This window comes from Vipera ursinii, assembly GCF_947247035.1.
Source record: "Vipera ursinii genome assembly, chromosome: 2".
NCBI lineage: Eukaryota > Metazoa > Chordata > Lepidosauria > Squamata > Viperidae > Vipera > Vipera ursinii.
In genome coordinates, this window is record NC_139513.1 from 86,505,476 (window position 1) to 86,522,898 (window position 17,423).

Genomic DNA, 17,423 nt, shown 5'->3' on the forward strand with positions numbered 1-17,423 from the left:
TGCACTCCTTCCAGAACCTTAGAAAAGACACTCTTCCACATGGGCCAGTCATGTTGTCCTGCCTTAAGATCACGGGATTAATGTGGGCAAAGAATCACAAGATGTTTGGTAGTATCAGTTATGATTTGAGATTTAGCAGGCCGTGAGTCAGAGCAGAAGTCCTTCCTTCCTTCCTTCCTTCCTTCCTTCCTTCCTTCCTTCCTTCCTTCCTTCCTCCCTCCCTCCCTCCCTTTCTTCCTTCCTTCCCCTTCTTTGACTACCCTTTTCTTCTTAGACATAAATTATTTGGCTCAGGGGTATAAAACAAGCAGCTTCTCTCAGAGGAAGCAGGGAGAAGAATTCGGGTGGGGGAGAGAGAGTGTTTATTTACATTTGACAAGAGCTGCTGACTTTTAGGAAGCCAAAGACACCCTCTCCCATTTACAGATTCCTTCCTTGCCTTTGAAATCTTGAAACTCTTCCCAAGCACACACATCTGATGCAATACCAAGTCTTGGGTGGTCTTATGTGATCTAAGAAGGAGCTGCTTCCCTCTTTGTGTCCACTGTCCACCAGTTAACTGTGGAGCCAGCTCCCCAGCGCTGAAGCTCGGTTCCCTACTGTAAAACTTCCTCGATCTGTTTTCCACCCCCACCCCCACCCCCGAAGGGTTCCATTCCAGCATCCACGGAAAACACTGTTGGGGATGGCTACCATCACGAGAAGAGGGTGGTGAAGGGCTTTCTTCTCCACCACCACCACCCCCAGCACCCCCACCAAGAAAAGGGATCTTTTCCCGGGATTCTGTCTTCCTCCAACCGACTGCTTTCATTTGTCTGGACTTTCGCTGCAGTCTTTAACACAACCTAAGGACACTCAGAGGGTGCGAATGGGAGGGAGGGAGGGAGGGAGGGAGGGAGGGAGGGAGGGAGGGAGAGGGAGAGAGAGAAAGGCAAATTGATAAAGAGAGATTTAGCTCCTTCACGGTCAGGCTGCAAAGGGGGCTGAGATCCGTGGGAAAGAAAGAAAGGGGGTTCGGCGTCGCCCTCAGGGGGGTCCCGCGCCCAGACGTAAGCCAAGTCTAAAGAGGAGAGGCGAAGTCTCCGCCGCAGTTTGCCCGTGTCTGGGACGCAGGAGCTGATTTTTTGTTTTTGTTTTTCTTCTTCCCGCTCCACTTCGGAAGCCCCAGCCCTCGGGGATTTATCCCGCCCGTCGCTGCCTCTCGCCGCCGCGTCCTGCAAGATGTCACAAGCGACGGAAAGAGGCGACGCTGCCGCCTGCAACCTTCTCCGCTGAGCAACGCAAGAGGGTGAAGTCTCGCTGCTGCAGCTTCGGCTTCTGCCGAGGACGGCTGGGGGGGGGGGGGGAGGAAGAGAGAAAGGGGGTGTCACACTGGGATCTAGGGGAGAGCGATTCCCTCCTTCCAAGGGAAGAAACCGCCCCCCACCAACACCCTCTCTCGACCCCCTCTGGCTTGTCCAGCCATCGGAGGTGAAGCGCGGGTCTTCCTTCGAGCAGAGGCACCAGAAAGCAGGAGTCCACTAATGCGACGCAGGGGCGGTCATTCCAGAAGGAAACCGGGGCTCGCCTCTGGAGACTCAGGCAAGGGCCAAGGAAGACGGGGTGCCTTTTGGTGGACGTGAATTCCCCCAGCCTTGGAGACAGGGGCGCTTCTCCTTCAGAAAAAAGCCTCGCGGATTCTGTGGTGGTTTCCCTTCAAAGCAAGTGAGTGGCCGCCTGCCAACCTCTTTCCCCTCTTTGCTTTCTTTGCCTGTTTGTGGGGATCTTATCCTGAAGGAAGGGGTTCGGGGGTTCGTTTTCCAGAGCAAGCCGAACTGCTCAGCCAAAGTTCCCAACTTTTAGGACCCCTCTGCTGCTCCATGCAACCGGTCTGCCAGAGAATCGAAGCAAAACAAAAAGGGCCAGGACAGAAACTCTTTAGTTCTTCTGGGCTGAAAAACATCCCTAGATGGCTGATGCCATCGATGCCGTTTCTGAATAACACTTTTTAAGGGCACGACCTTCTTTTTTAATTCTGAATGCAACTCTCACCTGCCTAGAAGAACCTTTACTTTGCCATATACAGACATACATGCATGCACGCATGCACGCACGAACCCGAAGCCCTGTTCCTGGATAAGCCACAAGGAAAGTATTTAAGGAGGAAAATGTATGGAGAACTTCTCAATTCAACTACTGCAACTGACCCTCACCTGATCGTTCAGACCAACACTCCCTATCCAGGGAGCACCCACAGACCTATCAGCTCTTCGGGTTTTTACATGTCCACAGCCAGAGTGTTAAAAGAAGGTGAAATCAATAAGCCGGACTTGGTGACATATGTTGTCCTGTTCTTCTTCCTGCTCTTGGCTGTCACCATCATTGTACTTTTTATTAACTGCCAGCTGAAACATTCTTTTTTTGCTACACTTCCTTACGATAGATCCCTGCGAGAAGCTAGGAGCCCATGGAAAACGCAGGCTGTCTAATCTTCCGCAGAGTAAGAAGGAAGTGGGGAAAGAAAGTCTAAGCTAAGCTTTGTTATGACCAGCATCTCATGAACTCTCTTATGCAATTTGCCATGGGGGTAATAGAGCCAGCTCTATACAAATGAGGATATTCTCTTCAACAACTAACTTCAATACAAAACGTGATCTGAAAGAGACCTATTTCACATACACAGGCATACTTTTCTGCATGTTCAAGATAATGACAAAAATATGTAAATAAAAAGAATGTGTATGGATTTTCACGAGTCAGTTATTGCCAACATCCATGTATGGATCGGGGTGCGTATGATCAATGATTTCAGACTGCGTATTAAATGTATGGGTATACATTTCAGCAGTTCAACTCACTATACAGCAGTGCTTGCACTGATAAAAAATATGCAGTCGAACTCTGATGCATTCTTGCCATTCTTTGCATGATTTATTTGTTAGTTGGTGTACATATTTAAATAATGCCATTAAGCTGTGCTAATGAAACTGGGATCTTCCCCTCTTTATTATTTTTTTTTTGCCTTTTGTCCTAAGATATGCATATATATTTTTTGCCTTTCATCCTAAAATATATATATTGTAACTTAATGGAAGGTACTAAAAAAGAAAGAGAAATTCTAAAATCCCAGGTCTGGCTTGATGTCTGCTTTCGTTCTTTTTAAAAAGTACTATTAAATCTTGTTTTACAATTGGATTCTTTTGAGATAATTATATTGATGCTACTGTTGTCTGCCTATGATCCCCAAACATATTAAAAGTGATTGCTTGCACTCAGGAAGCAGAACTGCTGAAATAATGACATTTACAGGTTATAAATCTACTACAAAATCCCATAAACCTCAGACTCTCTGAACACAATTTTACCCTTTCCCCACTGCTAAACTGGAATGCTATCTGCCCTCCTTGAATCAGCAGAAAACCAACTGGCATCAAAGTTTCTATCAATTCTGATCCTTCCCCTGCCTTTTATTTATTTTTTCTCTATCTATTGGGTGATAAAATCTGAAAGATTTTACCTTGATTGGGATTGCAATAAGTGGGATAATTCTATTTTAATACTCGAACAACTAAAGATAACTTAAGGCTGCTAACCTAGATAGAATAGGAACAAGTTCAAAGCAATAGAAACAAAATAGGGACTATACATGACTGTGGAGCCCTTGATGCTCTCTGAACATGGTGGTTTTCTTGCAGATGTTTCATTACTAAACTGGGTAACATCATCAGTGCATTAGTTTCTTACACTAGTCTATGAGGAGCACCAAGAACCCCATAATTTAACCCTGAGCTACAAATATTCTCTTTTATCGGTACTAGGCATGGAATACAGCAGGAAACTGTATTGTCCAAGCACATCTTGAAGAAATCCCATTAATCAGAGTTATTGTCTATTTCAGTAGGTGCCTAACAGGCTAACTTAATTATAAAATGAAATAAATAATGACGCAGACCCGTAACTCAATTGTATTAAACCATCTACACTGGAATAGAGTACTCGCCAATCTGAGCACTTGTATACACATCTGTTTACTCAGAACCTGAATTCAGTGGGCTCTACACATCAGCAACTGGACATAGGTTAATGAATACAAAATGTGAATTAATTGGAGGGGAATTGCAACAAGCTAAAGACTACCTTACATTACACACACAGAGAGAGGTAGAGGTACCTTAAGTTGAGCCATAAGACTAAAAATCAGAAATATATAAAAAAATATATAAATGTTGCTGTCCTATTCAGCTACAGAATTTTAAACTTTCAAAATTAAAACATGAGTTTATTAATCCTATTCTCTACTTTTAATCAATTGTGGTTTACCTGCAACTACTGAGAATGAAACGATATGTTGCTTAATTGCCCTTGCCAATTATGTGCTTTTATTCCTTCCCTCTAATAAGGTCCATTCTTCCCTTTAAAATAGTTACTTGAATATTCAGTATTTTGAATGGCAATTTCAAGAATTAAAGAGCACTTCTGCATTTGAGTGCCTTGCTGTCCACTTATCACTTTTCTTTGGCAAGTCACAGTTATGGAGGGCCTATCCCAGGACATCAGCACAGCTTTCACTGGTATCAATTCAGCCATTGTGGTGTATGTAAAACTAATGTGAAGTGTGTGCCACTGAGCAATAGCAAACATAAAATAGTTTTTCACTGTTGATTCATTAGAGGGAAGCTGACTCATAACATTGAGTATATTGTGGCATCCAGAACTGTGAAGGCTAGGATTAACCCAAATAACAGGCCACAAAGGTGGACATTCAGACATATACTAACTAATACTACTAAGATACCCATAGGCAATGATCCATATTTATTAATTTAGAAAATAAGGTAGAAATCAGTTAAATATAACTTCTTGCCAAGTCCATGCTCCTATGGTCATTAACTTCAGTTTCTATGCAACACTTAATTGAACATGTCATACACACTTTGATGCTGATCAAATGGAAGGTTTCGGTGGAAGGCAGAATTCTGTAGAGCTGTTTATATCTAGAAAGGATTCTTTCTCTTATTGCCTAGGAGATATCAATACCTTGAACATTCTGGAAAGCTGCCTTGAAAATCTGTTATTCATGAATTATAGAAATACATGATTGCTCACAACAACTATATCAAAGGTGGAGTGGGGAGAAGATTCCATTCAGGAAAAATTAAAATTAAAGCATATGTATTATTCCCATACATTATTGTTGGGGCCACATAAATACTGGTGGTTGCAAAAAAAATGGCCAAATATTGGAGAGGAAAGAAGGGCTAATCTTATCAACACCAGTTAACATAACATCTGACCTCTAATCTAAATTGGTTTATACTGGTGTCATTATGAATCTAAATTAGTACCATAGTGTTTTATAGTCAAATTAATAATCTGTATGGCTATAGACAATACAATGTTAAAATATATTAACAATATTTTATTTTAAGGTCTGAACAGCTTGTTACCATGCCTTTATAAAAAAACATAGTTTATTAGTTCCCTTGCCCACCTGTTCAGCTTTTTCTACCCTTGTATGCTCTTTCCCTCTTTTCTTTTTGTGTTGTGAACCATTCCAGAGAATTTTGACAGCATCTTTGAAGTTTCCCTTCATCCTTGAAAATACCAAAGTAGTAAAGGCAGAGAATTACCAGTCTCATATCTTACCTGCAGACCTCCCCAACACACCTGGGAATTCAGTAGATAAATGATGGCCTTTTTTTTCAACAGGCAAGATTTATATGTTGTATATATATATATATATATATATATATATATATATATATATATATATATATATATATATATATATATATATATATATATATATATATATATACTGCTAAGCTTGTAAGCCGCCCTGAGTCTTCGGAGCAGGGCGGGATATAAATGGAATTTTAAAAAAATATTTTTGCAATGGCCAAATTCAGATACATGCATTGTATATAATCATAATCATAATAGTAAAGTTGGAAAGGACCTTGGAGGTCATCTAGTCCAACCCCCTGCTCAGGCAGGAAACCCTATACCATTTCGGAGAAATGGCTGTCCAGTCTCTTCTTAAAAGCTCGTGTTGGAGCATTCACAAATTCTGGAGGCAGGTTGTTCCACTGATTAATTGTTCTAACAGTCAGGAAATTTCTCCTTAGTTCTAGGTTGCTTCTCTTTTTAATTAGTTTCCATCCATTGCTTCTTGTCCTGCCTTTAGGTTACATTCTCATCTTATCGTGTGCAAGAAATATTATTGTTTTTAAAATGTGTTTGAACATTTTCTATCCTGGCAAAGCTACTCTGAATGAAATAAAGACGATAATAATCCAGGCAGGCTGAAAGTGTAGCAGAATGTTCCACAATCCAAAAGAAATAAGGATTTCTTGCAAAGGAAATGCTCATTCAAGAATTTAGCATTAATAATATGTAGTATCTAGGAAAGCTATAGGTTTTTTCTGGAAAAAAAAATAGAGACAGTTTGTGGATTGCAGGAAAATGCAAACACACACAGTCCTCACAAAAGCTAGGTATTTAAGAATATTGAGGAAATGAATCATGAATGGTAAATGAACCTTTCACTGGTCTGTGGAGGTAAGATGCAATAGAATTATATATCCTATTTTCTTCAAATTGGCAGCATCTGGTTATACATCTAAATCCAGAGTTTGCAATCAGTCCCACCTAAAGCTGGAATGATTCCTTTGGCAATCTTAATGTAACAAGGTCTAATTCAATAACTGTAATTATGATTGTTTAACAAGTGAATTGAATGTTTGTTTAACAATTGAATGTTCATATATACTGTAGGTATTTCCCCATTAGCTATGGCTGGTATAATGTCACTAACACAATAGATCATACTGCAGGAGGTGACATTGTCTCACTGTTAATTCACTAATCTGAGACTAAATTATCCAAGCATTCATTTGTCTTCCTTCCAATTCTTTGATTTATGAAAACAGTATTATAAACATACTTTTGCTTAAATATACAATAGCCTTAGCCTCATACCCAATTTTGCTGTTGCTTCTGATGCAAGTACTGTGTTTACTGCTATGCAAAAGAACACTTAAAATGTCAGTGAGTGCAGATAAAATGGAGGTAAATCAATCATTCTCTCTGTCTAGTAACCCTTGGTTTTCCAAAGTATATGACCAATTTATCCGCGAAAAACTTGTTTTAATAGTTCTTTTTCTATAAAACTTCAAAGGGAGAACAAATTAAGAATGGAAAAGACCTCTTTCTCACTAAAGATGAACCACATCAAACTCTCATGCTATGAAATAATTATTGCAGGAATCTGTACTGAATTATTGAAATTAACAACATAAATCAGAACACGTTGCTTGCAGGGATGTAACTTTCGATGGAATCAGTAGAAATGCAGATAGAGTAAGTTCAAACGTACAGCTGGCCTGTGTCTTCTGCATTTTGCCAGGCAATGGCAAACCACTTCTGAAATCTTGCCAAGAAAATTGCAGCCTTGCTCAGGTAGTTACCAGCAGTCCATACAGGGCAGGGCAGGGCAGGACTTGAAGGTAGATGGTAATATCAGGAATGCAGCATGTTGTCCTACAACATCATTTTCCCAATTTAAGAGGCAGAATTTATGTGTCTTCCACACCATCAGAGCTGCAGATTTTCACACCTTTTCAAATCCAGGAGGTGGTTATGTTACTTTTAGATTCAATTATATAATTTTATTTTATTTTTATGCTGTAATGGCACAAGAATGGGATACAATTACAACACAATTGTAGATTTGTAGGTAAGTCACATGCGTTCATTTCCCAGTCATCCAGTATGCAATTATTGGGACCCAAACTAGTAGCAGGATAGATGCTTTGCTGCTTTGCCTTATCTGTTAATCAGCTATTTTAGCAAGACTAGAAAAGACTCTCCTTTGAATGAAGTGCTGGTTAAAGTGGATATGTTAGATGTCCCAACTCTGTGCCTTCTGGTTGGTTTGGGATTGTAATTGAGTTCTCTGCCATTGGTGATGCTAATTGGACAAGTCCAGAAATAGCTATCCCGACACATCTGGAGGCCATCAATTTGGGAAGGTTGTTCTCACCAGATTCAATGAACAATTTTATCGTCACTAATGTAGGAATTCTTGGATGCTGGGAACTATAATGCCGTCTTATGCAAGGAAAACCATGGCTACTTCATGATATCTTTGATTTATCTCTTCGTTTAATGCCCATTCAAGATAAAACGGTTTTAGAAAAGTACTTCTGTAAATATTGTAATGAATGTTTAAAATACAAATTGTCAAAAAAGAAACCAAAAATCCACAAACAAATGGGAGATGTTTCTAAGCCTTCAAAATTCTTCAGAAGGAAATTTCAGTTACTAACAGCTTGGAGAGACTGAACCAGATGCAAAGTTCCGCTTTCCTGCAGAGATACATTGTACAGTAGGATGTGGTATTTATATAGGAGTGGGTGGCCCCACTGAAACATAGGGGGAGTTTAGATATTCTCCATTACAGCACCCAGCATTGCTCAGTTGGATGCTGTTTTTCGATGAAGGGAAGGACTTCCTTTTAATTATCCTTTTAAAAGTGAGTCTATTTAGATACCTAGTTATTTGTGCTTTGAAACCTCAAAGACGTCAGCCTTTAATGAGAGAAAAAAAACACATTGGTAACAAGTTCAAGGTTCATTCTCAGATCTAAGACAAAATTCTGTCATTTTGAAATTGAAATCTAAGGCAGAACTTTGTTTGAATTCTTTGAAACTAGACTTTGTCAAACTACCAAATCTGCATCTTGCACTTCAGATGAATTCCATGTATCGTGTCATGATCTAAGTGTTAAAGTACAATTTGCTTCCCACTGTGAGCTTCTTCGAAGTTTGTGATATATTATTCACAGCAACACAAGCTGTTCATCTACAGAGATGAAGTTGCATGGGTATATATGTACCGAGAGAGAAACAAAGCAATGTTTTCCAGAAGTGTAGCATGCATACTCAAATACTAGCATTTCAAATCAATTGTGCGGAGAATAGCTTTTTCCAAAATCAGAACGAAGTCCAAAGTTACATACTATTAATATACACAAGCATTTTTATAAAGAGAAAATATTTTGGTTAGTTTGCCCATCTTGTATCACATTTCCAATAGTTGTAACGGAAAGAAATATGGAGAGTGGAGAAGTTAATGCTTGCAAAATGAACAAGATGGAAACACTGATGAACATAAAAGACCATTGGGGAAGAAATAAATAATTTAGAGAAGAGGTGCACAAGTGATGTTCTAAAGTCAGCATGCAGCCTTAAACAGTCCGTTCAGCAAACTGCCATTAAATTTAGCAAGGGGAAAAAAATCCATGAGATGTAATAAGTTGCTTTGGCATTCTTGAGTATTTATTATGATGTATGTACCCAGCCAGTAGACGATATGTCCAAAGGCAATTCTAACTGTATTTCTAAAGAACAGTCTTAGAAACAAGATGAACTTCCTGCTCATTTTCAGATCTCAGACCCACAAATATGCTGAAGGTCCAGCAGACATAACTGAAACCTAGATAAATAGGATTCCAGATAAGGGTATGATGCTCTGCCCACAGGATTCAGAAGAAAGTTTGATAAGCCTGGGACTGATTTCAAGAAGCTGTGATTTGGCATAGCAGTCTTCATGGAAACCAATAAAGGTCTGCTTTTCTTCTGTTTGGCAAAACTGAAAGAAATCTAGCATCCCCTTCGAAAAGAACTAGCTTGTCAAATGTCAAGGTACAGACATTACATTTTGACTTTTTAAAGGGATTTTCTGATAACTTTTAAAATTTCTTTATAGCTCGTTGAAATCTGCAGGAAAACCTTTGAGAGGCCAGGGTCAGAGTTTTTGTGTAAGGCACATATAATTAGAAACAGTGATCAAAATTACCTTTGTTTTTTGTGAGCAGTTGACATATAACATAAAAGTGATCCTGGGCAAGAAAGCTATAAAATTGCAGAAGGATTGATGCAAGGGAAGGAAGAGAAGGAGGGAGGAAGAGGGGGAAGGAAGAAAAGATTCAAATTTGAGAGCTGGGATGGTTTGCTTGGTCTGTCCCGCTACTCATATTCTATACTTTCTTGTTGTCAAATTATATTGAAATTGTACTAAATATAGCGATGTCCTCAGGCGAGGAACCTTCAAAAATCCACAAGACTATGTGCAAAAATTAGGCAGTTAAAATTAAATGAAAAGTAACAAAAGATAATTTAATGTTCTGCTCCACTGACACCAAAGTCACAGAAAATACAATAGGAAATGGACAGGTAAGGACAGTGAAGTGTGCTGCAACAGAGACAGAAGTTGCACAAATATTTTACAAACAATGAGCCAAGGCTACACTGTTTTGTACCAGCCTACTACCAGCCCTGCAGATAAGGCAGGGACAACCCCTTTACAAGAAGGCAAGAGGCTGGAACTAAGCCTGCCAAATTTATGGACACAAAAGCAAACAGAGCAAAAACAAGACACGAACCATGAAACAGGAGCTATTCAAACGGTTGCCTTCAGCAAACCAGCCCTCCCACGCATTCCCCTTTTAAACAGTTCAGGGCGTGGCTTTTCTCTGCCTCCTTCCGAGGTGCCCCATTGCCTTCCTCTGTTTACTCCTGATTGACTGCCTCCTGCATCGGGCGTCCTTGAACAGGGCCAGCTGTGGGTCATCTTCATCCACGCTGTCAGGCTCACACAGCTGGGTCTGTGTCGTAACCAGGTGGGAGGGGCCTGGCTGAGGGCTCTCATCAGCAAGCTCTCCAACACCCTCAGCAACCTCTCCAACACCCCCCTCCTCCTCCTCTGAATCGTCCGACCCAACTGCCGAACCCACAGGCTGACCCTGAATCACAACATACACACTGAAAGCTTCAAAACCTCTATTAAAAAGTTTGCTTTTTGGAGAAAGAACTGCTTAAAGAGCTTCAGTATCAGGAATGTCCAGTGGTGGGATTCAACCGGTTCGCACCACTTCGGCAGAACCGGTAGCTAATTTTTTGTTGTGCAGGCCCAGAATGGACTTCTGGAAGCGGCACCCACACAGAGAAATGGTTATTCACATGTTTGAGTCCCACCACTGGGAATGTCCATAATTCTTACTGAACATTGTACCTGGCTACCTCCAGTGCAATGATTTAAACAGATAAAGTTATTAGTCAAAGAAAAGTGCACACACCCCCAGCTGCCTTTTCTCTGCTTTCCTTGAGATTTTCCTGACATGGCAACCATCTGGAGAAATACATTCTTTTCTGTGGATATGCATATACCCCTTTGAAACAATAGATCAGTAACAAAGCCCCAGAAAGTTATATTGAGATAAACTTCAGAGGAGCCCACTTTGATTTGGGTGTTTTTTTTCTAACCTTTCCAAATCTGTTCAGTTTTGAATTCAGAATTCAGTCAAACCTGATTCAAATACCTGTTTCAGAACTTCAGAGTCCAATTGATGCATGTTACGCATGAGAAGAAGCATAACAATAGAACAGTGAATCACTGATTCTTGTAAATGAAAGAAAACCCCCAGAAAAGTCCTATTATCTGGTTTGAATGGGGGCTTCTAAACTAAATGACACAAAAGCCATATTATGAAAAGATAAGGAGCTACCAATAAGTTAAATCACAAAATGTCACAAGAAAATTTAGTTTGATGACTCTATCAATATGAAAATCCTTCACAACTGAAACATTTTCACCACTGCCAAAACACTGAATTGGACAATTTATAAGCATAGTCCTGACTATGCAAGTTACAATTTACTAGGGTGTGTCCTGTTAATTCAGAAGCATGATTGTCAAAACCTAACAATGGAAATTGAACACTGAAAAGGAACACTCTCCTTTACCTCCTTTACATACTGAACTAATAATTATCTGGTTATCTTCAACTAATTGTTGCCTATAAAGCAGCATCTCATGGGCCATGTGATTATCCTCTCCAAGGTCAGGAAGAGAACTGTTTTACTGTTAAAAAGAGAACTGCTTCTGCATGCTTAAAATAAACATAAGTCTTATAAGCAATAAGGAAACTGAAGTTCCAAGTTTTCTGTTCCCATTAAACCCTGATCTGGATATGTTTTTAGGCTGGGTTCTTGAGTGAAGCATTTCCATACAAGGATAATGCAGCTGGAAACCAACTCAGTTCTCTGGTCTCCATGACATCAGCGTACCTGAAGAAAAACTTACCTCATTTTGCTTGCAGCTCTGGAGCTTCAGAGGCTAGATGCTGCAATAGCCTAGATACATCAGGAAGAATGAAATTGATAAATAGATTGTCCCTTTGGCCAGTGTGCAAAGTGCCATCCTCTATACTTTCTTTACTCTTTGAGTAGTATGTGGGTGAAGGATTTTTATTGCAGCAATATCTGCAGAAATTTGAAATAGCTATGTCTGATTCTTGTTTTTGGCATTAGTGGAGGCAATCACAAAACACCTTCAAACTGTTTTCAAGGGTTTGGGGACTGAAAATGTGTCCTGTTTGCTTTTTTTCATTATTTCTCTGAACTTTGGGACATGTGATTTTCATATTGCTTGAATTTCTTCCCATTTCCATTTAAAACTATTGTTCATTCCTGTCCTGTTCCTTGTCTTTACATTCCCTATTATTTTGGATAATTATTTTTCTGTTCACTCAGTATTTTAAGCCACGAATGAGCAGGTCAGACTTTAGCTACATTGGGAACTGAAAGAGTCAAGGTCCAACATATCTAAAGAGCAGAAGGTTGGGAAATATATTTAGGAGAAATGAAATCCTTTTGATTAGTTACACCAAGTTCTTTAGTATCATTTTTATCTTTGCAATACTGGTGAATATCTGTAGCTCGGGTGTAAGATGAGAGTTCAGTCTCCGAGTTTGTGCTTTGGTTTCTGAATGTTTTATTACCAGGCTAGGTTACATCTTCAGCTGTGTTTAGAGGAAGTCTGTATCAGTGCTCTTCTGTTTATAAGCGCTTCAGGTGTGGCTGTGTCAATTGAGGTACTTGTGAAGGGTCAGGTGTGAGTCATCAGAGAGAGGCTGGTGATGGATCTTGTGATGGGAGTGAATTTCTGGAGGGGGAGGGGGGCCTGTGTGGGTTGGTTGGGGCTCAGTACTGTCTCCTGTTGGCTGTGTGATTGATGTGGATTCTGAGGGGTTTGTAGGCTGGTAGTAGATCAATGTGTCTATTGATGGAATCGCTGTGTCCAGACCCTCTTCAGAAGGGCCAAGACACACTGCAACACCACAATACTAAGAAAAGCAGAAGAGAAATGGCTTTCTCTGTAATGGCTATCCAACAAACTTGGTATTCCAACACACAGCACCCAAACCACAACACACCACACAGACAATCACCATGAAAAAACTAACCCTACCATACACAAAAATGACAGCCAGAATTCTCCAAGCCCTAGGAACAAACCCACTCTGTGTCACACTCTGCCAGAAATTATCCAGAACCAAAGACAAGACACAGAAGAATGAAAGAAACAATGCCATCTACAAAATCAACGGTAATGATTGCAACCACTTCTATGTGGGACAAACATCACGTCAATTAAAAAACCAGGATCCATGAACACAGGCTAGCAGTCAAGCACCACAATCCCAAATCCTTCATCTCTACCCAAGCTGACACCAAACAGCACCAGTTTGATTGGAGCAACACTAAAATCATCCGCCATGCCACCACCTGCCACTCTCTTGAGTTCATCGAAGCCTGGCACTCCACTAGCAATTCCATCAACAGACACATTGACCTACAACCAGCCTACGAATCCCTAAGAATCCAAATCAACCACACAGCCAACCAGAGGCAGCACTGGCCCCTAACCAAGCCACACAAGCCCCCCATACCCCCAGCAGTTCACCTCCCAATGACCCTGACCTGATGATGTAATCTCCCCATCATACAAGACCCATCATGGTCTCTCTCTGATGTCTCACACCTGACCCTTCACAAGAACCTCACTTGACACACCCACACCTGAAGCCCTTATAAACATTAAACAGATATCCCCTAAATGTCACTCACGATGTTACCTAGCCTGGTAGTAAAATGTTCAGAAACCAACCCACAAGCTCAGAGAATGAACCTTTACCCTCATCATTTTTATCTCTCACAGACAGGCATAATTTTGCTGTCTTGTCACAACACATGCCTGAAAAAAAAGAAGTAATTTTCCTTTGGCAGCATAGGGCTTTGTGCTTTTAAGTACCACTGCGATTATAATCTATGTAAATATATATATATATAACCATCTTTCCAGTGGAGTCTGCTATTTAATATTAATTAATAGCTATTTATATGGTCAGTTATAGTTTGTGTTCAATTAATAATTCTTAATAAGTTAAATTACACTTTCAATACAGTTCTATTACAATTCTCAATTATTTCTGTAAACTTTGAATTTTTGATTATGTTGAATAATTTGAAATTAGATTCACAGTCTAAGACTGGTAAAAGCTTAGTTCAAGTCCTAACTAAGAACCCAAGTATTATAAAAATAGTGCCAAAAGATGCTGGCAATTCAGAATCACTCAGTTGAGTTGGGTGGCTATAGACATTGAAAAGCACTTAGCAATAGCACTTAGACTTATATACCGCTTCATTTACAGCACATTGCCCCCAGCAATCTGGCTCCTCATTTTACTGATCTCAGAAGGATAGAAGGCTGAGTCAACCTTGAGCCAGTGGGAATCGAACTGCTGGCAGTGGGCAGAATTAGCCTGCAATACTGCCTTCTAACCATTAAACCACTACTGTTCTTTAAATAAACAAATAATAAAATAAGTAAAATAATACATTCCAAGCAAGTTGGTTTTTGTAAAATTCCATCTTTTAAAATTAAGATGTTCAACTCCTAATTTTGGGCCTAGGTCCTAAGTCCCTTCATTCAGCAATCTTGTAATTTTGAATGATTGCTGAAAGGTTATGAGTTGAAGGCTGCCTGCTGTCAGTTTATGAAATTTTACTGTAACCACTGATCTTTTTTTTTCAACCTTTGGTCTATACCACAGGTCGGCAACCTGCGGCTCCGGAGCCGCATGCGGCTCTTTGAGCCGTCTCTTGCGGCTCCCAGCCGCCCGGTGCGCGCGCACCTCTTCCAACGGGCAGTGGTGCGCGCGCACCTCTCCAAATGGAGAGTGGCACTGCCCGTTTGGAGAGGTGCACGCGCACCTCCCCGAATGGGCGGAGGTGCGCGCGCACCTCCCCAAACCTTTGGAGAGGTGCGCGCGTACCTCTGCGCGAATGGGCAGCGGTGCCGCTCTTTCAGGAAGCCCGCCGCGGCCCGTCTGTGAAGCTGCCGAAAGCGGCAGCTTAGCAGAAGGGCCGCGGCAGCTTCCGCAAAGAGCGGCGCCCCTGCCCATTCCGAGAGGTGCGCGCGCACCTCTCCGAACGACCGGAGGTGCGCGCGTACCTCCGCGCGAATGGGCAGCGGTGCCACTCTTTCAGGAAGCCCGCCGCGGCCCGTCTGTGAAGCTGCCGAAAGCGGCAGCTTAGCAGACGGGCCGCGGCAGCTTCCGCAAAGAGCGGCGCCCCTGCCCATTCCGAGAGGTGCGCGCGCACCTCTCCGAACGACCGGAGGTGCGCACGTACCTCCGCGCGAATGGGCAGCGGTGCCGCTCTTTCAGGAAGCCCGCCGCGGCCCGTCTGTGAAGCTGCCGAAAGCGGCAGCTTAGCAGACGGGCCGTGGCAGCTTCCGCAAAGAGCGGCGCCCCTGCCCATTCCGAGAGGTGCGCGCGCACCTCTCCGAACGACCGGAGGTGCGCACGCACCTCTCGGAATGGGCAGGGGCGCCGCTCTTTGCAGAAGCTGCCGCGGCCCGTCTGCGAAGCTGCCGCTTTCGGCAGCTTCACAGACGGGCCGCGGCGGGCTTCCTGAAAGAGCGGCACCGCTGCCCATTCGCGCGGAGGTACGCGCGCACCTCCGGTCGTTCGGAGAGGTGCGCACGCACCTCTCGGAATGGGCAGGGGCGCCGCTCTTTGCGGAAGCTGCCACGGCCCGTCTGCAAAGCTGCCGAAAGCGGCAGCTTTGCAGACGGGCCGTCGCCATCAGGCAACCGGGAACCGGTTCCATCTCATTTTTTAAAAAATGGCAGCCGCGTGCGTCCGCGCATGCGCAAAAAACCTTTTTGCGCATGCGCGTGCATGGACACACGCACGCGGCTCCCTCTTTTTTTAATTTGTGATGGAACCGGTTCCCAGTGGCTCTTTTTCTTTTTTAGGTTGCCGACCCCTGGTCTATACAAAGGTAACATTTGCTGTTGCTTGTTACATGCTGAAGTTATCATTATTATGTTCACAACAATGTGAAATCACAGACCTCAGTTCCTTAGTTGGTGTGGGTTTTCACATGCATCCAGTTCTTCCCAAGAACCTGGAATGTCATAATGTATTGGCATAGTATCTTATTATTATTGCCTTCAGCGTTGAATCCTGTTAACTACCTGGACGTGTCCCTTCAGTTTCCTTGGCACGATTTCAGAAGTGGTTTGCTAGTGCCTGCTAGTTCCACACTGAAAGACAGTGACTGGCCCAAGGTCACCTAGCTGCCTTTGTGCCTAAGGAAAGAACTAGAACTCCTGATCTGTAGCCTGATGCTTTAAGCACTACACCAAACTGGCTCTCATGGTGAACTTGCAGATATATAAATTCTTCTCGATCATTAAACTTATTTGCTGACCAAGAACCATAGAAAGTTTTTTTGAATAATCTCATTTTATTATCTTATTCCTATTCATCATTAAAACACTATCAGAGAACTTTTTAATTAAACTTTTGGATTTAATTAAATAGGACTACGAGATACAGGCTATAAAACTCCAGACCCCCCACTCGATTCATCTTTTGTGCAACCTTTTAAAAAAAAGCCTTTCTTAAAATAGTCTCTTTCTTGTTACAGCACAGGAAAAGTATTAGTGATAAAGCATGATCATTTCATTCTTTATCTCATTGAGTTCCCAACACCACTTTAATATATTTCTTTGAATGTGAAACCTAAAATTTTTCAGACTAAAACATATTTGCTATTTTTAATCAAGGATGCCATATCTGGGCTTCAAACGTCAAGAGATAAAAGATTTATGCATCATTTTCACAATGTTCAGTTGTGGTAGCCCTAGTTTAATTCCAATCCTACATTCTTCAGCATGGAATCAGGACTGGAAACAGCCTGGGAGTCATCAAACCTAACTACCTGTTCCATGCAGAAATCCAGCTTAAAGAATCAACAAAAAAATTCTATCCAGCTTCTCCCTGAAAACATCTGTGGGAGGAGTGGTGGCATCACCATTTCTATAAGTAATTTGTTCTAGAGTCAAATTGCTCTTATGGTGAGAAAATATCCCAATTTTGTATCATCTGCAAATGTGATAATCATTCTTTCCAGCTCTCTATCCACCTCTTTAATAAAAAAATGATTGAACCTCGTGGATTTGATGGGGAACCACTGTTGAACATCGCTTGAGTATGATGTTCAACTCAGCTAGGTATCCACTTACAT